Source organism: Megascapheus bottae, chromosome 8, assembly GCF_031878675.1.
Source record: "Megascapheus bottae isolate mThoBot1 chromosome 8, mThoBot2.hap1, whole genome shotgun sequence".
Taxonomy (NCBI): domain Eukaryota; kingdom Metazoa; phylum Chordata; class Mammalia; order Rodentia; family Geomyidae; genus Megascapheus; species Megascapheus bottae.
Genome location: NC_143516.1, coordinates 36,360,368 through 36,385,096, shown reverse-complemented (window position 1 = coordinate 36,385,096; position 24,729 = coordinate 36,360,368). Strand labels below are relative to the sequence as shown.

Genomic DNA, 24,729 nt, shown 5'->3' with positions numbered 1-24,729 from the left:
TTAATTAAAGTAGAAAATTTTAGAATAAACAAATATTTTAAAACAGTACATTATTACACAAGAAAATTAATGGTTTTGTACCAGTTCTGGGGCTTAAAATCAGGGTTATATACTCTTGTTTGGTATCTTTGGTTCAAGGCTGGCACTCACTCTAATTCTAGAGTCTTTTGCTGGCTAATTAAAGATAAAAGTCTCTCATGTTTGTCTGCTCAGAGAAATAGTGACCCTCAATACTCAAATCTTAGCCTCCTGAGTAGCTACTTCTTATACACATAAGATATATCCAGTTAACACTCCTAATTGTGAAAGTAAAGATTAGGCCTTCATCATAACTTTTGATAATTTTAAACACGGGTAAGCATGAAAAACACAAAACTACTACCAGTTAAACATTTAGTATCTTGATATAACGGATTTTCTTGAAACTACCATCCTGCTCTAATTGGTCACGAGATGTTAGAATCAGTAAGTAATAGAATAAGCCAACACAACTGATTTACACAACAAAACTGCACACAGTAGTAAGGGGGAAAAAAAACTTGTTCTTTTCTCTTTAAGGCTTTGATAATACACACATAACCAAGATAAACATATTTGCATGGTTTGAATCTGATTTCCTCTGGCTTGCAGATCTAGCTTTCCAAATGCAATTCATATAACCAGAAGGACATCTTAAAATGCATGCTTCTATTCCAGTTATTCCCTGGTAGAAAATACTCTATGAACATTATTGTCCCTGGCAAATGATTCATCTCTTCATCATGCTCTGGTTAGATTTCACCATTTTTTCTATCCAGTTTTAGAACTTCACTCAAGAAATGTGCAGAATGTCCCCATCTTCCTGTTGAAAAGCAATGACCAGTGTTAAAATATAATTATACTAAAAATACCTACAAAAGATTATACTTAATTTACTTATTTCTCCTACCAGCAATATATTTACTATTGAATCATCTTCAATCTTTTAAAATAAAATTGCCCTATAATAGGAAGATTGCCAAATAGAGGTAATGATCTTTAATAAAATCTGCAGTGTTAAATCTGGTGAATAATAAAACACAATGCTTCTACCACAATTGCATTATTTTACAAGTGTACAGATGTTGAGTTCTGAACTCAGTGGAACAAGTGAAGCAGATGTTTCTAGAAAACTGGCTGATTGAACTGTGTGCTAATTCATACCAATCTTCCAATAGAGGTTTTGGTGCAGCTAAAGGACAATGCTTTTAAAATTCATTGGAAAATCCTGTGTATTGTCAAAACTGCATTATAATACAGTATAATTCATTAATTGTAATTTTTCCATATGCATGCTAAATGTCAATACAGTAAAGAATGTTAAAATTATGAATGCAAAAAAAGCCTTGCAGTCATAGCTTAAAAATAATAAGATACAGGTAGCATTAAAAGATGGTTTGTGACTAGTTCATCTCCACACACATTGTTTTAATTGCCCATTAAGTTGCATTCACATCACTTAGAGTCAGCACCAACCTATTGTACCAGGCATTATGGCATTTGCATATTTATGTTCTGAGTCATAAAGAGAGCTATAAAAACAGGGACTATGCAGAATCTGGAAAAGCAATAAACTGTTGAGGAGCAAGAGTGTGTTTTAATACACATATTATTAGTGATTTGGAGCATGCTCACTTAAAACATCTGTTTCTCACTCTGTGTGCAGTGATAGGATTATTAGCGGTCTCATTACTATCCCAAATACAACACATTTGTTATTAACTTGGATAAATATGTAATTTCACATTGCTCCTTTCAATGCCTTGATGACAGAGATGCATTTCTTATTTGTATTACAACTTGGGATCACTTACTATTGTTTTAGGTGAACAGTTGAATTCTCATTTTAGATTTTTTTCTTTGCAGATTAAGAAATACACAACATGAACTAAAAGAAAAATAAAACCCAGAAGATTTCTGTTATATTGTAGGGCTCGTAAAATAATAGGAAAGTGTGAAACATTGGCTTTAAGAAATTTAGAGGCATTTTTGCTCAAACAAAAGCAATGACTATATTTTTTAAAGAATATTATTTGTTAAGACATATGCATATAAACTATCACATAGTTGAAGTTCATTTAGATGATTTTAAAATCTGTGATAAGAAAAGCCTTGTAAAAGAGGGAAGATGGCACCAAGACAATAGGGACCCAGCCTATATCTCTCCCACAAAAAGAGAGAATCAGGGAATCCCACGAGCCAACTATCTTAAGAAATCCACAACTACAAATTCAAGAAGCAATGGAGAAGGACTCAAACTGGAAAAGAAATCCCAACAAAGCTTTTATCCAACATTCTCAAAGAAACCGAAACGCGAAGACCCCTTCCTCATCCTTCACTGCCGGCTCCAAGCTTCGAAAGCTGCAGCATAGGGCGCCAGACTGGGAAGCCCTGACCTCCAACTAGGCCAGCATACAGCGGGATCCAGATGCAGGAAACCTCACAGACCAGGCGTGGGCAACACAGACAGAGGCAGAGACCAGAGGGGAGGCGAACAACACTCCAATACCACGGAGTTGCTCACAGCCAAACCCCATCAGTAAGTAGTCCAGCGGGTTCCCTCAAGCCCATCGGGAAAGCAGAGCTGGTGGCTAGCTACAGAACTTAACCCAGACCCCTTCACCCCAAAAGACTAAGACTGGCAAGTGCAGGGGGCAAGGAATTCAGAATCCTGTCCCATCCCCCAACAGCCCTCTCCCACAGGCCATTGACTGGAGACTGACAGGCAGGCAGGTGCTAAGAACCAGCACCCCAACAAAGAGGGTGGAGGTGTTCCTGCTCCCACCTGCACAACAGCCTCCTCTCCCAGGCCACTGAAACTGGAGACTGAGGGGAGTTAAGACCCTGTCTTCCAACAGCAGGTGGGGGTGTGCATGAGTCTGCTAGTCAGCATCTGACTGAACCAAACCTAAATGAGGCGCCCTCCTGCTGGGAGACTCCAGCAAGACAACACCAAGGGGCCCCTCACGGAGTCACAGAAAGACTCTCAGCCAAAGCTGCTGAAACACAGCATGGAACTGAAGGGCCGACCAGCAGAGTGGAGCTCATATGGGGAGAGCCAGAAAGGCCAGGCTCTGCCCTCAAGCCCACGTCTTTGGCTGGGCCATGCTCCTAGGAGCAGGGTAAGAAAACTAGCCATCCACCAAAGTGCAACTCTATCGTACGGCCCATGGTGGGGCCACTGGTTGGGCTGAGAGCTAGCTATACAGAGGCACACAGCCTCTGTGAATGAGACAACACTCCTGTAAAAGCTGCAGACTCTGACCTAGTCAGTGGTGGAACTAATTTGGCTGAGAACCACACGTATACACAGATTCCCAGAACCATGTAAAGACCGCCACCTGCTACAGAGCAAACCTACAAGAACAGTCTTCGATGCTGGAGAGACACTGGAACGCATAGGTACAGGTAAAAGTTTCCTGAACAGAATCCCAGGGTCACAACAGATTGGAGAAAGACTCGATAAATGGGACTACCTAAAAATAAAAATTTTCTGCACAGATAAAAGCATAGCACAAAAGTAGAGAGACAGCCAACCAACTGGGAAAAGATATTTACCAATAATACATCAGACAAATGCTTAATATCCAGTATCTACAAGGAACTCAAGAAACTAATCCTCCCCAAACCCAACAAACCATTCACTAAATGGGCAAGGGAACTAAAGAGAGACTTATCAAAAAAAAAGAGGTTAAAATGGCAGAAAAACATATGAGAAAATGTTCATTATCCATGGTCATAAAGGAAATGCAAATAAAAACAACCCTAAGATACCACCTTATCCCAACAAGAATGGCCAAGATTTTGAACTCAGACAATGACAGCTGCTGGCAGGGTTGTGGAGAAAAAGGAACCCTACTGCACTGCTGGTGGGATTGTAAACAGTTCAGTCACTCTGGAAAGCAGTGTGGAGGTTTCTTAAAGAACTGAAAATTGACCTTCCCTACAATCCCACCATACCACTCCTGGGCATCTATCCTGAACCTAAGATATGATAAGGACAGCTGCTCAGCTATGTCATCTTGCACTATTTACAACAGCCAGGCAATAGAAAAAATCCAGATGCCCTACTGCAGATGAATGGATACAGAAAATTATATCTATCTATCTATCTATCTATCTATCTATCTATCTATCTATACACAATGGAATTCTACATAGCCAACAGACAAGATAAAATGAATGATATTAGCAGGGAAGTGGATGAATCTAGGCGAATCACGTTGAGTGAGACAAGTCAAGACCAAAGGAACAAAAGGTGTATGGTATCCTTAATATGTGGCTATTAGATCCAAACAGTACAAGAGCAAGGACTCAATATTTGCGTACCCAATGCTATGACCATGGTACTGGAAATAAAAACACAACTACATACACATAAAAATTTATGACTCTATAGACATAATGTTTTATTATTACATAGCTTAGACATACAAACCCTCAGCCTAATTTTAATTATGTTCTAAAATCTAAGTGCCAATGATTGTATATAGAGATTCCCTTCTTGAATAGTTATTTGTTAAAGATGTCATTTGAAATATGATGTAAAATCAATGTTAATAAAGTATTTAAAAAAAGGCTATTGAAATAGAAGGCATAGATTTAAAAATTCGAAATGAAATTTGCCCCTAGTCTGACTCTAAATATCTACAGCAGAATCAGATTGGGCTTTCGCATCACCAAAATTCCAGTCCAAGTTCTATGTCTGTGTACAGTGCATCTGAGTATGGATGTACGTGAAGAGTTGAGAACTCATAATATTTAGGGTTAAACAGTATTAAGAAGAGTTCATCTCATTCAATTCAAATCTGGATTTCATGCAAGGAAATAAACTCTACAAGAACAATGTAAGGAGATTGAAAAAGTAAAAAAAAATACAAAGAAAGAAGAAAATAAGCAAGTAACACAGTAAAAAGTATTTTTTAAAGAAATGAAAAAGAAGAAGAAGATATACTCTACTTACTGTAAAGTCTGTAGAATGCACGCCAGAAAATTTCTTGGACAAGGATGGAAAAAAACACTCCAAAGAGAAGCATATATTTCTGTACTTGGCCATCTTTGTGGTCAGTAATGAGTCTTACTATGAACCAAAAAATGGATGAAAGAAGTTAGAGAGACCAACCAAAAGAAAGCTCTTGAAAGAAAAACTAGTTACAAGTGAATACTATTAATAATGACTCAACAGTAAAAATAAAAAGAAAGAAAAGCATTTAGCTTATACGTATACTCCTACAATTTCCATTAACAAATACTAAGTAAAGACTATACATCTTTAAGAAACGGTTAGCAATATTTTTAAAAGTTTGATATTAAAATAATGCATTTAAACACATTTAAATTTTTTAAATATGTCCACTATACAGGACATTAACAACTATTTCCCTTTCTCTGAAATCTGGCATATTTGTCTTCTCTTATTTTCTGCCATTTTGTGACTAAGAGTGTAGACTACATTATTTGGTTCATTTTGCTGGCTTGACATTTATTACATCTTTGTCTTTGAAGAACTAGCTGAATGCCAGATCTATACATTAAGAAAATAGTGGAATTGAGTATGCTTAATGGAGATCAACTCAAACAGAGTACATGATTCAGGAGAGGCAATTGATTCTGAAATGAAACTCGAGAATGTTATTCTTAAAATTATAAATAGGAATGAAGATAAAAAGAAACATTTTAATACACAAGAGTGCATAGGTTTTTTTCTTCCTAATGGTGTGGTTTTATTGATCTTCCATCTTTTTTCTAAATCATAAAATAGTGGATACTTACTCTACACTTTAATGCGCTTATTCAAATCACATTGAACTCTATGAAATAAAATAGCAGCCCTTTTTTCACTGTCCCTTCTCTGAGAGACTCCTCACAATATTCTTGGGTGGATTCGACATTGCAGACATGGAAAAAAGTACTGAGAACTGTTCAATCAAAAATAATTGGATTAACAATTGTGAGAAGGATGATGTTGTATATTGAAACTATTTAACTTAGGCCTAAAATAATACACAGATAATTGTTCCCATGATAGGATAGAATGTGGATGGGCATAAACCCTGAAAACACAAAAGTAAGAGGTCTAAAGAAAGTCAGATAAGAAGGGATAGAAAGGGAGGAGATAGGACCAATGCCGACTCTATTGCTTATGTCAAAGGAGGACTCATTTAAAATTACTAAGAATGCAAAAGAGATATATTTAAAATAGGAAAGATATGTAATATCTTTACATATGAATAACTATATTAATCTAGAAGAAAACTAAAAGCATGGTAATTCCATCATTGTTCAGTAGACTTGAATTAGATGGTAAATAACTTCATGATTTAAAGGTAGACATATGAAATAACAGTCATTATATTTAAGCACAATGTTTGAAATACTTTTTAAAACCTTATTTGTATATATACACAAATTATGAAGGTCAAAAATATGAAATAAATATGATAACAGAATGAAATTCAAGCCTCTTGGTGATATAAAAATAGAAGTAGAATAAACACAGGAAGAAAGAAAGGAAAACCTTAACTGTATATAATAGACAACATGGTATTCAGACAAATCTCTGATGTTTATGTCATTGTACAGTGGAATAAGTTACTTGGAAAATTTAGTAGCTATGAAGATATACTAGAAAAATGCAAACAGAAATGAGAGGTTGGTATTTCAATATTAGATGAGATGGAATTCAAAATGAGAGGCATTAAATGTGATGGAGAATCTAAAACTTAGGTTTCAAACTACATGAATATCTAACAGCCTGAATATACATACCAACTAACACATCGTTAGTGTACATGAGGGAAGAAAAGAGAAAATTCAAGAATTAGAAATGGTAGATAATTCGCCTTTCAGTGAATGATAACTCAAGTGTACATAAAATTAGTAAAAAAAATTTTCAAGACATAAAAATACTCAGTGATTTTAAGTTAGATCTAACTGATATGCACCAACTCACTTTTCTGAAGACAGAGATGATATTTTCCCCCCAATAATACAGGAAAGAGGAGCTGGGGTATGACTCAAGTAGTAGTTTGCCTAGCAAGCTTTGAATTCAAATCCAATACCTGGAAAAGGGGGAAATATTTATAAATAGTTATATTAGGTTATCAATAAAAGTAATACATTAAATGTGCATCAAGTTTTTAAATGTGTATAATTTTTACAAAGCAACATGTAATAAGTGTAATATTTTAAAAATGAAATATATTAAAACCAGCACAAACAAATCACATTAAACTAGAATTTTTGTCATTACCCTCTTTCCTACTAAAAAAAAATTGCCCTAAAACAGCCCTGTTAAATGGGGGAAAAACAAAGTCAGAATAACAATAAATGTTTTATATTAAAGCAAGGGTCCAAAAAAGCCATAGACTTAACTCTGTATTAGTTCAATTTAAATAAGTAAGGTAAGTATGTCAACAAAGGTGTTAAATATAAGCCTAAATTAAGTTAAAAATCAGGAAGCACATAATTAGAGATATTTAGGTGGCAGAAATATCTTTTTAATTCAAATTATATTCAACTTAAATAATAATAAAACAATAGTCTTAACCAAATAATAATAAGGAAAATTTCCTGGTTCTTTGTCCAAAAATGATTGCAAAGGAAATAGAAATAGTGAAGGAGTTAATAAATGAGTATCTTCTTATTTAATTCTGTGTAGAAAATTGTGACAATATGAAAATTATGGCATCATTGGACTGGTTCATTCATCTAAATTACTTGAAACAGTAAGAATTATGAAATATAAACACATCAATTAACTTTGTTAATTAATCAAGAGCAGAGGTAGTTATGAAGTGATATCTTTCCAAAAGGATACTTGAATAGGGTTGTTTTGTAGGTATTTTTTTTACTATCTCTTAAGTACAGATAATTTTAGTTCTATTTGAAGTGATCTTGCACATAGAAAATGAAGGCAAGTTTCTGAATTCCTTCATTAAACTAACATATTTTGATTATAAAATTCATCAGAGGTACAACAAATAGAAAAACTCACAGTTCTGCAAATGTTATACTTGGTACTCCTATGTTACTTTCAGGGAATCTGTGTGGTCAAAATGGGTTTCATAATCAAGAAATGATCCCCTCCCCCCAGTCTTTCAGGTGTGCTGATATTTGGCACTGCAATACACAAATAACAGGCCTGACAATGGTGACACATTGGCCTGAATCAACATAGAGGCAACAATTTGTATTTACCTAGGTGTTCACTTGTGTTCATAGATAAACCATTTTCACTTAAGGTGCTTTTGCTTCTTATGCTCCTCTAAGCAAGTAAACATACTCACAAGACAAAAGGTACAGAAATTAAAACAAATAAATGTATAAACAAACAAAAATACAGCAACAAAGCAGAAAAAAACAAAAAGCAAAATGACAGGTTTCCATTTCTGGGAGCTCATTTTGATAAACATCACTTTATATGATCCTATACACATAGCTATTGAGACTTTCTGATCCTTTCCTAAGAATCTCCTCCTCTGGTCTCACTGTGTGAATGTTTGTTGGTAAGCCTACACTCACTGGACACTATGTTGAAAATGAACTATATCATGTGGGGGAGGGGAGTCAGAAGGGAAAAAGAACTGGTAGAAAAGAAGGGAAGAGATGACATTGTTTTCAAAGAAATATGCTTGTTATCTGACATGTGACTATAACCCCTCTGTACATCAACCTCACAACAAAAATGAATAAATAAATATACCTTTTTGATGCCCTTGCAGACTCAAAAGTGATCATTAATTTCATTAAATCCTGGCCCCTCAGTATGGACTGCTTAGTATTCCATGTGAGAAATCAGGAAGTGTGAAGAAGCATGCATACAGCAAACAAAGCAGGAGGCGGTTTCCAGGGAAAATACTTGCACTTCTGTGATTGAACTAGCTGTTTTTTTTCTCCTTTTGTTTGGTCCCAAGAAAATGCTTAATCCCTGTAAAAGAATGAAATACCATCCAGGTTCACAGTGGGTTTGTCTTTCAGCATAGTAATAAAGAGTAGGAAACTAAGAAAAGAAATTGCTTACTGAATATCTTAACCAGATTTCTAGGGAATAAAAACAGTTCCATAGGTTTCTCACAAAATCATTTACCATATTTTACCCTTTTAATCACTTGGATTGTTGTTTGAACTTCCTAGCTCTAGCAAGGTATGTAGCCACGAAAAAAAGGAGAATAGTGTGGATAAATGAGACTTACTGCCAGTTGCCTCAATGTTGGTTGTTTTTGTAACCTCAAGACTTGACATGTAAAAAAAATAAATTTGTTTTCTGTCTTCTCATTCCTTTAATTTAGTTCAGCTTGGTGTGGTTTGGTTTTGAAAGAAAGTTCCATATAATCCAGACTGGCCTTAAAGTTACTATGTAACACCTGCTGGCCTCAAATTCCAGATCTAACTGCATCAATTGCCCTAGAGCTAGGTTTACAGGTGTTTATGTTACACCCAGTTGGTACTCAGTATTGTATTTTAAGTTCAAAATAGCCAGATAATGAGAATAGCTTAATACATCATGTACTTGCTGATTGAAGTCATTTCAACTTTATCACGTTAAAAACAAAATCCTAAAATTACAGAATAAAGGAGCTTTACCTAGTTTACAGTGCAAAGAATTGACCAAGCACAAATTAGGATTTAGGTATTTGAAACAAATGATCAAGAAATCTGCATACTTCCTTTTCAGAAACAAATATTCGCATCTTTTGAATACATTGGTTTGGAGATATGTATATACTTGTGTGTGCATATATGTATATGTCCATATATGTTACATAGACATGAATATATATATATATATCACATGCTAAGGAAGGAAATTATTAAAATGGTGGAGCTATTATAAAGCTTGTAGAAGACACATCTCGTTTAAGTATAAATGATACAAGAGCAAGTTTGGCCCAGGCCATTGTGGTGGCTAATCAAAACTTGACAGCAAATCCTCTTCTCCTGTTTCCTAAAAGAACCTAGTCATTGGTTTTATATAAGCTGAAATCTATTACCATGTTCCAATTTTAATTAAACCTTTGAGGTTATAGAAATACAAAGACATACATGAGTCTGAGTAACATACATGAGTAACTTAAGAGCTGAGAAAACAGCATATGGCAATAAAAAGGGAAGTGATTTTTTGATTTGAGAGGGGAAGTGAAAAGAGGATTCCTGACCCATGGCTCAATTTCACCTGAATTTGAAGACTGATTTTAATGCCTTAGCAGGCATTATTTCTGACCACAGATTTAGGAAAATATACAAACTCCTGTGCAGGCTTCATTAGAGTTTAGAAAAAGACCATCTCAGGAGAGAATTGATTATATTCTGTCATGATAGTACAAAAGAAATAATATTTTTAATGAATGAAAGTGGGTATTTTTCACTCCTAAATATACAGCAGATAGGCAGTTCATCACATGAGAGTTTGTGTATGTTAGGACTTGGTCAAATGAGGCCAAGGAAATACATAAGCAGAGAGTGAGTTTTTGTCCCTCTGATGGGGATTTCTGGTTGCCAGCAATTTCTTTTGTAGAAAAGCACCTAGCTAAATAAACAGGAGCAATACTTCTCAGTTTCCTTTACACCAAAGTTTGTCCATATAATTGAATTCTGACCAAAGCAATACATGCACGAGTCATGGACTTGTACTAAGAGTGTCCATAAAGATGCTGAAACTTGATTTGTACTATGTTCTTTTTAGTTGACTGGTATGGAGATGCAATGGCTGCCATCTTTAATCAAGAAGTGGAACCATTAGCTAAAGATGACAGAGCTTTAAGATTGATAATGAAAATGATACCACAAAAACAAAGAGGTAGATTAATAAATGACATATTCATAATATGCCATATTCATAAGAGAGCTTTTAGTAAACTAATCAAATTAAATTAAATAAATAAAATTAAACAAAACTCATAGTCCCCTTCCAATAAGTCTCCAGATGTTTTATATCCCACATTTAATTATCCTAAGTTCATAAAATTTTAACAAAGTTTGGAATACATTGAGGACCTACCATGCTCCAGCAAGGCCATCCATATCTAAATTCTTGATGAAAAAGATTTTTTCCCTTCTGGCTTTCAAAAAAAAGACACCATCATCAAGACATTTGAGTTCTACAGAATCTTCTGTCATAGTATTGGGATTAAGGCTTTGTTCTTGTTTGGCTGGCATTCCATCACTAGAGCTACATCTCTAGCCCAGCTTTGCTTTGGTTAATTGAAGATAGAATCGCTTGGACTTTTCTGTCTGGGCTGACATTGAAGTTCAATCTCAAAGTCCTAAGCAGTTAGTATAATTATAGTCATGAATCCCTGGTGCTCAGCAATCTGTTCTGTTTTGCTTCATTTTAATGTTTTAAGGTTTTGCCTCTTGAGTCATTATGCTTGCAGGAGTGAGCTACCGGAGCCTGGCAAATTTTATGATTTTTTAATAATGATGATGATGATGATAGTAATAAATAATTCTGAATATAAATCATCACAAAATGCTGAGCAATTGGATAAGTGTATAAGTGTCTGAATTCAGGCTTGATAGGCAGGTGATGTACTCAGACATTTTGCTTTAATTATAATGTTCCAGGGAAAAATCTCATGTTTTCTTTCCTGGTAGTAGACATAGACTGTGATTCTTCTATGTATAACTTTCTGCATAACTGGGATTATACATTTATGAATGAAACTAGAAGATATTCTATTCAGTGAAAGAGGCCAGTCACAGAAATATGAATATTTCGTGGTCTGATTTACATGTGGAATACAATAAGTCAAAATTTTGAGGGTGAAGTATACCATGGGAGTTGTTAGATGCTGAGTCTTGGGAATAAATGGAAAAACATTGGTATCATTTAAGTGGAATGGTATAAATTTACAGACTATTGTGACTAGAGTTAGTAATATTGTACTGGACATTGATAATTACAAAGAGACTGGAGTTTAATACTATTACAATGACAACAAAATGGTGACTATGTGAAGCGGCAGATACACACTAAATTTGATTATGGCAATCAATTCATAATGGCTGGTCTATAACATAATTGACCTGTGATAATCAAAAGTACCACAGTCACAAAATCAAGACAAGGAATATCCTCCTTCATACAGAAGGAAACTCACAAGACATGACAGCTAAGTGCAGTATGTATTTGACAATGTCCTTTGGCTATAAAGGATATGATTGGGTCAATTGGTAAAACTTAAAGGACTGACAAATGGTGACAATGTATTAACACTGATTTCTGATTTTGATGGTTGGATAGTGGTCATTTTGAACAATGTCTTTTTTGTAGGAATAACATACCAAAGATGACTCAACATTGTATCAGCAATTCACAAATGGTTTGGGATGATAGCTTTAAACTACTGTGGAAGTTTTTATTCCAAAGTAAACATGATAAAGAAAGGGGAGGGATGCAGACAGGGGCTACTGATTACTCACTACCTCCTTTTCCACTGTTTAAAGGATAATCTTGCCCAGAATTAAAGCAGCTGTCCTTTAACTAACAAGACACTTACCTAGCATAATAGTTCATAAACTTGCATATGTTACTTGGTTTAAGTTACTCTGATAGGACTATCCTATGTACTTTAATTGATTACTTCACTTCAATGAAATTTAAGGCTATATTGTTCAACTCAAAAATAAAAAAAAATAAGCCTGGCACTGGTGGCTTACGCCTATAATTCTAGCTACCCATGAAGCTGAGATCTGAGGATTGAACTTTCCAGAACTCTGAGCCAATATGTTCTATATCATTTATTTAATTATTTGGCTTTATACAGTGATTTTTTAATTTTAGTTTTTGTTGTAAAGGTGATGTGCAGAGGGATTACAGTTACATAAGTCAGATATTGAGCATATTTCTTCTTAAATGGTGTCATATTTCTTTTGGTTTTCTCCCAGTTTTCTTCTCTTCCAACCTCCCTTCATTGCAAGTTATGTATTCATTTTCAACACAGTGTCTAATGAGTATCACTGCTGAATTAGTTCACCCTTTGTCCTTTCCTTTCTGTGCTTCCCCTTCCCACCTCAAATCACAGAAAGACAAGAGAAAAGGTACAGAAAGCAAAAAGGGGGAAACAGAAAAGAAACCCTACAAAAGTAAAATTTAAAAAAAAACAACTTTTGTTTCCATTTCTTGGAGTTCATGTCCATAATCCTTATTTTACATGCTCATATGCACATGGTTGTTGATACCTTGTGATCCTTTCCTAAGAATATCCTCCTTTGTCTCATTATGTGACTATTTAAATAATCTTGTTTAATTTAACATGTCCAAGTGTTATTATTTGTACTTTTCTATCCAATGGGATACTACTTGTGTTCCAAATCTACTTGTGGATTTATTTATACCTTCTAGTGATTACAAATGCGTACAAGGAAAACAGCATTCTATGGTATTCTATTGTAACATCATGAAAAAATAAGAGAAAAGGTAAAAGAGAGTATGTGAGTACAAAGACCCAGATGTGTGAATGTGCTTCAACTTTGTATCATTTCCAAGCGATGTATAACAAAATAATAGAAATAGTTTATAAGTAAATTTATTCATTTTTATTCTAGTACTTTTAGTTGCAAGGAAAGAAACCTACATTCATTTACTAGTGGCAAGTGGATCACCCTGAATATATTCTCATCTATGTTTATCTAAGAAAATATGTTTATCTAAAGAATCAGTACCAATTTTTTTTATTTGACAGAGAGCTTGGTTTCAGTTGGGACACAATGAGTTGAACATACTACTATTACTTTTATTCCATGGCTTTCCCCAAAGCTTTGTGAAGCATTGTCAGGGCCTTTTTAAACTTTGAAGAATTACTGGTTACAGGTAGCTCACTCTTGTAACCCTAACTACTCAGGGGGCTGAGATCTAGGGATCACTTTCCTGCCAACCCAGGCAGAAAAGTCCCAATGAAACCCTTATCTCCAGCAAACTACCAAAATGCTGGAAATGGAGCTGTGGCTCGAGATCATTGGCCTTATGGGAAAAACACTCAGGGACAGTACTGAGGTCCTCTGTTCAAGTTACAGGACCTGCACACACACACACACACACACACACACACACACACACACACACACAAAACTGCAATTGTAAATAATTATGAAACACTATTGTTTATAATTTATAGAGAGCAAAGGTAAAGGTTTGGAAGGACATGGGGAACTTATAGAAATATAGTTATTGGAATATGGTAGACTATTTTTTTTGCCAGTACTGGGCCTTGAACTCAGGGCTTGAGCACTATCCTTGGACTTTCTCAAGGCTAGAGCTCTACCACTTGAGCCACAGAACCATTTCTGGCTTTGTCTATGTATGTGATAAATAGGAATTGAACCTGGGTCTTCGTGCATGCTAGGCAAGCACTCTTATGGTAGACTATTTAAAAATTTTAATTGTCCTGAATTCATTTTGTATTTCTCTTCTTAATAAAAGCCTAAAAAAGGTTTAGCTTTAAAAAGAAAATTTAAAAATAGCACATTGCTTTAAAAAGTATGAAGTTGAAATCAGTAATTTAAATTTTTAATTTAAAATTTTACTAAGCCATAAATGTTAGTGGTGGTGGTTTTCTCTCTATGTCTGTGTCTTTGTGTCTCTGTGTCTCTGTGTCTTTGTCTCTTTCTCTGTGTTTGTCACAGTTGCCATGGTAATCGAATAAGCACCTCTGCCTCTCACAGCTCCACAGTTATTCAGACTACATTTTTCTCACCATCATTTTTAGCACTATATTTTTGTAAAAGTGCTATTACATTTCACTACAAGATAATGAAGATCTAACAGTCATTAATTCCCAAGCATTTATTTTTTACTAATTATGCAGTTTAAGTCAGCATGTAAAAACGCCAAGCTATCATCTTTGTTGAACCCTTTTAAGCTGAACACTCTGCTCCCAGCAGCACATAATTACATTTCTTGACTGTGAAGTTCATAACTATTAACCTTTTGGTAAGGATGGCCAGAGTTGCCACGTTGTAAAAATCACCTCCTGGACTTCTTATACGAATAATGTCTGAAAGCAAAGCTACTGGCTGGCTGTAACAGCAACAGAAGTCACCAGCCCCACCCAACTCAGAAACTAGCACTGAACCAAGCCTGCAACTGGAAGTTTCCTCCTGGTTGTCTTTTGACTAATTTTAAAATGAGTGCTTGAACTCTTTAATCAGCCTCATAGTGCTGTGCAGAACAATTCTCACAATTGTGTTTCCATGGTAACAAGTGGAGACATTCTCAGGACCTCCTATTGCCTACATAGCCTGTTTAATTGCACAAGGTATGGATGTATGCATTTGTGCATGTATCTAAAAGTGTATATAATTCTTTTATGTAGAAATATGTAGTGTATGTACCTTTATAAATCTTGAGGTTACATTCATATTAAAGGGGGTTGCATGTGTGTTCACCCTTCATCTAATTAATTTCAAATGTCATTATTTAATAGTATTTAAAAACAATGTATATCTGCCTTCATTATGTATGGAAAGTAGTAAGAGACATTGAATATCATAATGCTTTTTGTAATTTCATCTTAATTGATTTTTAAATTTTGTACAATCTAAAAATCTAAGCTTGCCACCCATTAAAAGTACTTTGGTAGGCATAATTATTTCTAGAAATATCAAATTTATTTGCCTGAGATTTAGAGACTTATTGTATCAAGTTTCAATTCACCTGAATTTCAATGTAATCATAGGTGAGATAGAAATGGAGATGAATGATAGATCATCTGCACATTTTTTTGTCTCTAAACATGGAATCCAAGATTCTGTGCAATGTTCTGAGAATAAAACAATGAGAGACAAGCAAATAGTTTATGTTAGAATTTATGAACATACTATATGTCTCAGGTAGACTATAGCAGCAAGCAGACAGCTTTTCCTGGTAGAAGAAAATACCGCTAAGTTTTGAAGAATGAGGAAGACTCAAAATGAAATGGGATGAGGGTGGAGTTGCAGACATTCTCAATAAAACAAACACTATATTCCAAGCAAAGGAAATGCTTGAAGAGATTTTAAATAGTATGCTAAGAATATAACATGGGATTCACAAGTATGGCAGGTAGTCAGCTTGGAGAGATGGAAAGTTATTCATAGTAAGGAGAGATGTGAGAAGATTTAGTGTGGTGTCTGTATTTTAGAAATGTCAATATGGTGGTGGGTGAATTATGTGCTGAAATAGGACGGAAAGGAAAAGCTCCATATAAAACTTAAAGCTGAGGAAGTATGGAGATGGCAAAAGAAAATGTACTAACTCCCAGTTGGGGTGCCTAATTTTTATCTGGGTAGTGAATAAGATTTTTAGATGACATGTAGGCCTTGTGATTTGATTACTGATCTAAAAGAAATATTTGTGAAGAATCTGGATGTGGTGCTCATGTCTATAATCTTAAATACTTGGGAATCTAGGGTGGAAATGACTGGGGTTTGAAGTCATCCCAGGTAAAATGTTTTTGAGACTTTCATCTTAACAGAAAAGATTTGGTGTGCCTGCATACTACCATCATTCCTGCTATGATGGGGAATATAAACAGAAGAATATGGTCCAGGCTGACCAGAGCAAATAAGATTGTATTTGCTTCTCCCTCAAGTCTTATACTCAACTCATGGCCATATCCCAGTGATTCTAACATCTCGCTATCTGCTTCTCCCATTGACCATATCTTAATCCAATTCACTACCACCTCTCTGAACAATACTCTAAGTGATTTTCTGAATTCACGATTGTTCCCCTCCAGTTTGCTTTTCTGGAGGCAGTGTGATTTTTTACTGTAAATATGGTTTTGTCACTTTGCCACTAAAAATGTTGAGGAACAAAGCCAAAATTTAATGACATGGTTTATTCCTTACTTTGCTGCTGTGAGCAGCTCTGTACTTGTTGAATAACACTGCTTCTGAATATGTTAGTATTATGATTTCTCATATTAAATATTTTACTATTGATTAATACATAAGAATGGTCATCAAAGCAAATTGCCTTTATGATAATTCTCCATAATTTTTTATGTGTTGTGTAACTGTAATCATGAGGAAATTTACAAGGAAAATAGAACAACAGATTGTGGACTAATATACTAAGTTTCATCCAATGAAAGCAAAGAAAAAAGATGGGGAAGCTAACTCAGGCCAATGCCAATGTTTATTAACATCCTGAAGTCTCTGTATATTACAGACCCACAGTATTTCAAAAGGAGTAGCTTTGAGTTGACCTGATTTTAGACCTCATATTTCTCCTCTTATGGGTCACCGAAATATTTGAGACAACATTTTCTTCAAATGAATAGAAAGTAGGGAAGTTTCTTTAACTACTTCAAAAGAATTCAATCAAGATAAAATGAGATGATGTACAGTAATTCCACAAGCCCTGCAAAGTTTGCTTTCCTTCTCACACTTAGGGAATGTGAATATGATCTAGATAATTTCCAAGAAATTATTGTTTAAATAAATTTTAATATTACCTTTATTTTCAGGAGTAAAGAAATGAGAAATGGTTAATAAAATTCATCATCAAATTCTAAAATGAAAAAGTATACACAAAAGAGGATAAATTAGCTCACAATGCAGAGTGAGTATTAATTCCTCTCTAGTAGATCCTTGTAGAAGTACCTTTTTAATGTTACTTCTTCTGGTATTCTGTGTTTTCTCTTGTATTAGCAAAAGTCTCAACTTCCAGTTTATATTCAGCATCCCTACTGGCAGGTGTGACTGTCTTGTTGTAAGTCTATTACACTTACCCCCAAAACATGCAGGAGATATTTAAGGGTGCCTTGTCCACAATTGGTGTGACAAAATGCAGAACTCAGCACCGAAAGAAGGGATGAGTACGAAGATTCTATCTGAAGAAAAACTAAGGAGCAATGTGTTCTCTGAATATAAAGACTAGCTGTGCATTTAAAGAGGTTCCAGGCATGACTTACAAAGTAGTTTTACAAGCTTTGTGTCTTCCAAACCCCAAAGCATATGTCTAATGTTCCAAGCAAGGAACTCTTATTCTAAATAATCTACAAAACTTTCTAGTTTGGATTCCCTTGGGTCAAGAAGAATTCTTTACCAAATATAATTCTTGTGTGTAGCCAAATGTTGAGTTTATAAATTATTAAAACATTCATCTTCCTACCATCCCCAAATCAACATTCAGGTAGGAAAATGTTGGAATATTTAATGTGTGTTGACATTTTCTTGATTCTTGGCTTCTAGCAATAACACACAGCCTTTGATGATTGGAGCGCCTCTTAATTTATCTAGCACAGCTGCAGAAAAGCAAAGTAATAATGCTATCTAAATGGACTTCCTCTGACATGCTGAAGTTATGTTCATGTTAATGAGCTTTTGAAATCCAACTCTTAAGGACTTGGCAAGTGAAAGGATTTTTTTATATTTTTTTTAGATTTTATATGTCATGTTCAGCTGTATTGATCACCAGTTCTAAAGGTATTTAATGTGGCTAGTAACAGAGTACAGTTTTTCACTCTCTCATAGATGTATCATATTTTTCAACAGATATTTTTCCTTGCAAAAAATGTGTTTTGTTATGTTCAAGTCCTGAAAATATGATAGGAATAGCATCTTAATTCCCTTCTGAATCATCTAGCCCAGAATAAAGGATTATAAAGGACTTTATAGGATTAACGTCATTTTTGTCACCTAAGATTAATATATTCATGACTAAATTAGGCTCAGAGCAACTATCTATCATATGCTCTGGGCTAACTAAAGAACACTCTCCAGTGATTACATAACTGGACATTACACAAAATACTTAGAGAATATGTATAAAAATGAGTGATGTTGGGAGGGTAAAGGGTACCAAGACATGTGAAAGGGTATCAATGTATGTGAATTAATGCACCTTCTATATGGCAAATATCATGTAACCCTTTTATTAATTACAATAAAAAATATATAAAAAATGAGTGATGTTGATAGATCATAATGGAAGAATAAGACACTAAAATTTACAAAAATTACGTATTTAGGCTACAATTAGAAATTATTAAGTTATAATTAATTTACAGAACATGGAAAGATAACCACTTATTTATTTATTCATCTAATAAATATTAATGCAGGTACATTACATATAAACATTATTCCAAGTGCTAAAAATCCAACATTAAACCAAAGAAAAGTACCACAATTTCATGAAGTTAATCTTTTGGAGAAGCATACATAATAAATAAAGAAGGAAATATGATTTATGTCTAGCCAATATGAAAAGGAAAACATTTTATTGTAAGCAATCATAAAATAAATGAAATTACAAAATTATAGGTTTTTTTTTTTATGTTAGCCTAGAGGATTAAACTCAAGACCCTGGGCATCATCTCTGAGCATTTTTGATCAAGTCTTATATTCTACCATTTGAGCCACAGCTCTACTTCTGCTTTGTTGGGGTTAATTGAAGGTGAAAATAACATGATTTTTCTCTCCCAGGCTGGCTTTGAGCTGTGATCCTCAGATCTTAACCTCATGAATAACTAGGATAACAGATATAATCCACTGGCACCAGGTGACAATACCAGTTTTAAGACACTGAATATAGGAAAATGTAAAAGTTTGATTCCTGAGATCAGTGAGCTTTGGTCTAAAGTATGCACAATTCATTCTTTTAGTTAGTGCCTTTATTTATTTGTCTAGAAAAATTTGACAAGCATGTATTATAAGTTTGACATTCTTCTAGGTGCTAGTGGTATAGGATTGGTGCAGCAAAGGGACAGGCCAAAATAAATCTGTAAATAAAATGTTTAGTATGGTTGAAATGATCAATGTTATAATAAATAGGGTAGGGAATCAGTTGTCCCTAGAGACAACTAGAGCAGGGTACTGGTTATTTCTTTTATCATAAATTTTTTAAAAAAATTATTGTAATTAATAGAAGGGTTACATTGTATTTGCCAGATAGAAGGTGTATTACTTCACAAACAATGATACCCCGTCTCATGTTTTAATGAAATAAACATTGAGAGAACATTGCTTAGATGACATTGAGCATAGATGTCTATGTTATCAAGAGAAAGCTATTTATATCCAACAAGAGTCTAATATCCAAAACGTATTTAGAGCTAAAACTTAAATCTCCCAAAAATAAACTCTTGAAGAAATAACAACTCAATTAAAAAATGGGCTAACAACTTAAGAAGAGATTTCTTAGAAAAAGAAAAGTGACCAATAGACACATGAAAAAATGTTTAAAATCTTTGGCAAAAAGAAACACAAATCAAAACAACAATGAGATTCTACTTTACCTCAGTTAGAATGGTCAATATCAAGAAAACTTCCAATGACAAATGGATGTGGTCAAAGGGAAGGCTATTACTCTACTTATGGGGATGTAAACTTGTTCAGCCACTCTAGGAAGCAAAATGGAGGTTCCTCATAAGAGTAGACATAGCACTACCCTGTAACCCAGAAATTCCACTCCTGGACATTTATCCAAAAGAGCACAAACCAGATCACACTAAAGGTACCAGCACAATCATGTTTCTTGCAGCATTATTTACCATAGCCAAGATGTACAATCAACCAAGATGCTCCTCAATGGAGCAATGGATCAAGAAAATGAGGTATGTGTACACAATGGAATTATTTTCATCCATCAGAAAGAATGATACTGCATCATCCATAAGAAAATGGGAAAACATTAAACTAAGTAAGCCAGACCCAGAGAAACATAGGTTGTATATTTCCCTTATTTGTGGTAACTAGAATGTGCTAATAATCTACAAGTAAACAAACTGGATGAAAAGAAAGCATTTACAAGGGAGGTTAAGATTTTGAACTGGTGACACATAAACTGCTTTGTTAAATTGCAAAATTTTCAATATACAATCTAACATTAAGATAAAAGAAGGGGCAGGTTGGGAAGGGCTGAGTGAAAAGGGTGGCATTAATCAAGATGCTTTGGTGAATGGCAACTCCTTTGTAGAGCTACTTAAAGATACTAAAAATATGTTTTTCAAAAAGAGAAAGTTATGTAGGACTCTTAGGGGAAATTGAACTCTAGTGTGAAAGTAAGAAAACATGGCTGATCCATGTTATGTGTTTGAGGAATTCATTAATAATATTGGATGTGTGGAGCTGGGAGTTTTGCCAGTAGTTGAGTACTTGCCTAGCATGCATATACTACATACAAAGAGAACAGAAGCCAGAAGTGGTGCTAGGGTCCAAGTGGTAGAGCTCTAGCCTTGATAAAGGTCAAGAACAGTGCTCAGGTGCTAAGTTCAAGGCCCAAGCCTGGCAAAAAATATCGAACATGTGGATAATATAATACAATGTATATAATATAGAAGCAGGCAGCTAGTGAGTCACAACATCACAGAAAATAAAAAAGAAGATGCTGGGCATATAAGTGGAGGGACCTCAGAATAATCCTATACAAAGCCCCTCATTTGGCAAGATCAAGGCGAGTAGGGGGCAGGAAGCCAACACAAATACATTTAGTACAACAGAGATTCCAAGCAAGCTATAACAAATCAACAAACTATGTGGCATGGCTTCCTTCCAGAGCAGATGTCTCCCACAGGCGACCAATACAAAACAAAGTCATAAAGGGAAAAAACCTACACTAGTATGATTGACAACCAGAGCAGGAATCTAGGGCAGACATCTGAGCTTTTAGGTCCATTGGAATGGCAATTATGGAAAACAATGTATTAAAAATAAAATTTTAATAAGTGACAAAATTGAAAATGCAAATGAAAAAAGGACAAAAAGGATCAGGAATCACTAGGTAGGGATATTCATTAGCCACACGTAACACCAGGAACTGTTTGTCTGTGGCAATAAGTAAGAGGCTAGAAAGGCTGCAGAGCTAATCTCAAGCTGGCACCTATAATATTGAGAAGCTAAGAGTATTACTGGAGGCTTCATGGGGCCAAAAAGACAAAAACTGAAATCTAACATACACAAGAGAAGAGTGCTCATAAATGCAGCAGCATTCAATCATGTCTCAAGAAAAATTAAAAATTGTACTCCAAGAATAAGGAAAACCTGGAACTGGACCATCCCTAATGAGAAACTGAAAACCACTTTCCAAGCAGCTAAAGGTTGTTCTAGATTAAAATGATCTTTCTTGCCTAGACTGTGGCTCACATCGGCAATCATAGCTATTCAGTTTAAATCCAGCCCAGAAAGGAAAGTCTGAGATTGTTATCTCCAATTAACCAGCAATAGGAAGGAGTGGAGCTGTAGCTCAAATGGTAGACTGCCATACTTTAGGGAAAAAGCTAGGAAATAATACCCAGGCTCTGAGTTCAAGTCACATTACCAACATATACACACACAGAAAAGGGAACAATCTTTTATGCTCTAAATGCCAACACACACACACACACAGAAAATTCCTCTCTCAATCAAGATAATTACATCCAGAGCTTTAGAATATCTCTGTGATTTTCTGGAATTCAAAAATTTAGCATGTAGGACTAGAGGTATAAGCCACCATTGCCCAGTAAGAAATCTCTCTTATGATCAACTGTCAGTAGACAGAGTATCCTATTGTGAACTCAAACCTACTCACCCCTTTTTCTGGGACTTAGGCCACATTCCTTCAGGTGCAGCTGATATGTAGACATTACATGTCTTTTTAAAAGTATTTTAAAAGTATTTTTATTAAAAATAATAGAAGGGTTACATTATATTTGCCAGATAGAAGGTGCATTACTTCACAAACATTGTTACCCTTTCTCATGTATTTTTCCCCTTTGCCCTCCTCCCACCCATCCCTATCATCTTATTTCCCCCCTTTCCCTATCCTATTTCAAATAAACAAATAAACATATATACAATATATCAGATAACAAGGATGTCTATTTCAGTAAATGACACATTAAATGCCTTCCTACTCCTGATTTTAATCTTCATTGGATTTCATCTTTCATTAAAAAAATACTTTGAGAGGCGGAAGATGGCGCTGAGACAATAGGGACGCTGCCTAGCTCTCTCCCACAAAAAGAGAGAACCAGGGAGTCCCACCAGCCAATTACCTTAAGAAATCCACAACAACAAACTCAAGAAGCAACGGAGAAGGACTCAAACCGGAAAAGAAATCCAGATAAAGCTCACATCCAACTTTCTCAAAGAATTTGAAACGCGAGGACCCCCACCCCTCACCGCCAGCTCCAAGCTGTGAAAAGCGGTGGCAAGGGTGCGGGGCCTGGCAGCCCCGACCGCTGCAGAAACCAGCATAGGATGGGGCCAGCGAGCCGCAGAAGCAGCAGAACCCGGACCCAGAACCAGAACAGCAAGCAGCGGAACCCAGACGTGGACCACAGGCGGTGGCGGAGGTCCGAGGGGAGTGAAGGATTCTCCAACACCGTGCAGCACCCACAGCAAACGCAGAGGAGTGAGTAGCGCAGCGGGTCACCAAACCCATCGGGAAAGCAGAGCTGGTGCCAAGCAATAGAACTTAACTCAGACCCCTCCATCCCGCCCGAGAAAGACTGGCGGGAGCAGGGGGGCAAGGAATTTAGAATCCTGTCTCTTCCCTCAACAGCCCTCTCCTCCAGGCCATTGACTGGAGACTGAAAGGCACGCAGCGCTAATACCCAGCACCCCACCAAGGGAGGCGGAGGTGTCCCAGCCCCTACCCACCCAACAGCTTCCTCCCCTAGGCCTCAGACCGGAGGACTGGAGACTGACAGGCGGGAAGGCGCTAAAACCCAGCACCACACCAAAGTGGGTGGAGCTGTCCTTGCTAGCACCTGCCCAACAGGATCCTCTCCCAGGCCTTTGACTGGAGACTGACAGGCGGGTGGACACAAAAACCCAGCACCCCACCAAAGGGGGCGTGGGTGTCCCAGCTCCCACCCGCCCAACTGGTTCCTCTCCCAGGCCACTGGTCTGCAGAGTGGGGCTCACTGAGACTTTGCCTTACAACAGCGGGTGGCTTCTGTGGGAGTCTGGGAACCAGCATCTGTCCCACTCAAATCTTGAGCAGGGCACCCTCCAGCTGGGAATCCTGAGCAAAACAGCACCGAGGGGTCCCCCACAGTCACAGACTCCTGGCCAAAGCGGTGGAAACACAGCAGGGAACTGAAGGGCCAACTAGTAACCAAGCTCGCCTTCTGAGAACCAGAAAGCCACGGCTCCGCCCTTGGAGCCCACGTCCTCAGCTGGGCCCCACCCCTGGGAACAGAGAGGACACCAGCTGGCCTACCTGAGAGCCCCTGGAAACTCCCAAACTCCAGACCCTTGGCCGGGGCCGCCCCTGGAAGCAGCACAGGAAAACCAACCATCCGCCCAGCCCGCTGAGACTGAAGTGTGCAGACCCATCCCACGGCCCACTGTGAGGTCACTAGTTGGACTGAGAGCTAGTCATGCAGCGGCACACAGCCTCTGGGAATAAGCTGAACACCTGCAAAAACTGTAAACTCTGACAGAATCAGCAGCGGAATCAATTTGGCTGAGAACCACCACTCCCAATCCAAGTAAAGACCGCCACCTACCGACCACAGAGCAAACTACAACAAGAGTTCTCAATGCCTAGAAGAGCACAAAGACGAATTACGACATACATAAATAATCAAAGTCCCACACAAAGCCCAAAGGGAAACAAGAGCGAAGGGACGAGAGAGATGTCACCATCCCAAGAAATGACACCTAAAGAGACACGAAATATGACTCAAATCAAGGAGCTGATTTTGGAAATGAAGGCTGAATTCCAAAAACAAAAGCAAGAAATTTCCAAGGAACTCTTCGAATTCAAAAGAGAAGTGGAAGAAAAGTTCAATA

At 36.3% G+C, this 24,729-nt stretch overlaps 1 long non-coding RNA gene across 1 annotated transcript; it reads right to left on the bottom strand.

The window, feature by feature from the left end:
- Nucleotides 1-623: 623 nt before the first annotated feature.
- LOC150059784 (uncharacterized) lies at nucleotides 624-24,237 on the bottom strand. The gene is made up of 4 exons (XR_016536410.1): nucleotides 24,155-24,237; nucleotides 8,723-8,947; nucleotides 6,971-7,079; nucleotides 624-841 (listed from the first exon to the last, which is right to left on the bottom strand). It is a non-coding gene; the product is annotated as an uncharacterized LOC150059784 (long non-coding RNA).
- Between the last annotated feature and the right edge of the window lie 492 nt (nucleotides 24,238-24,729).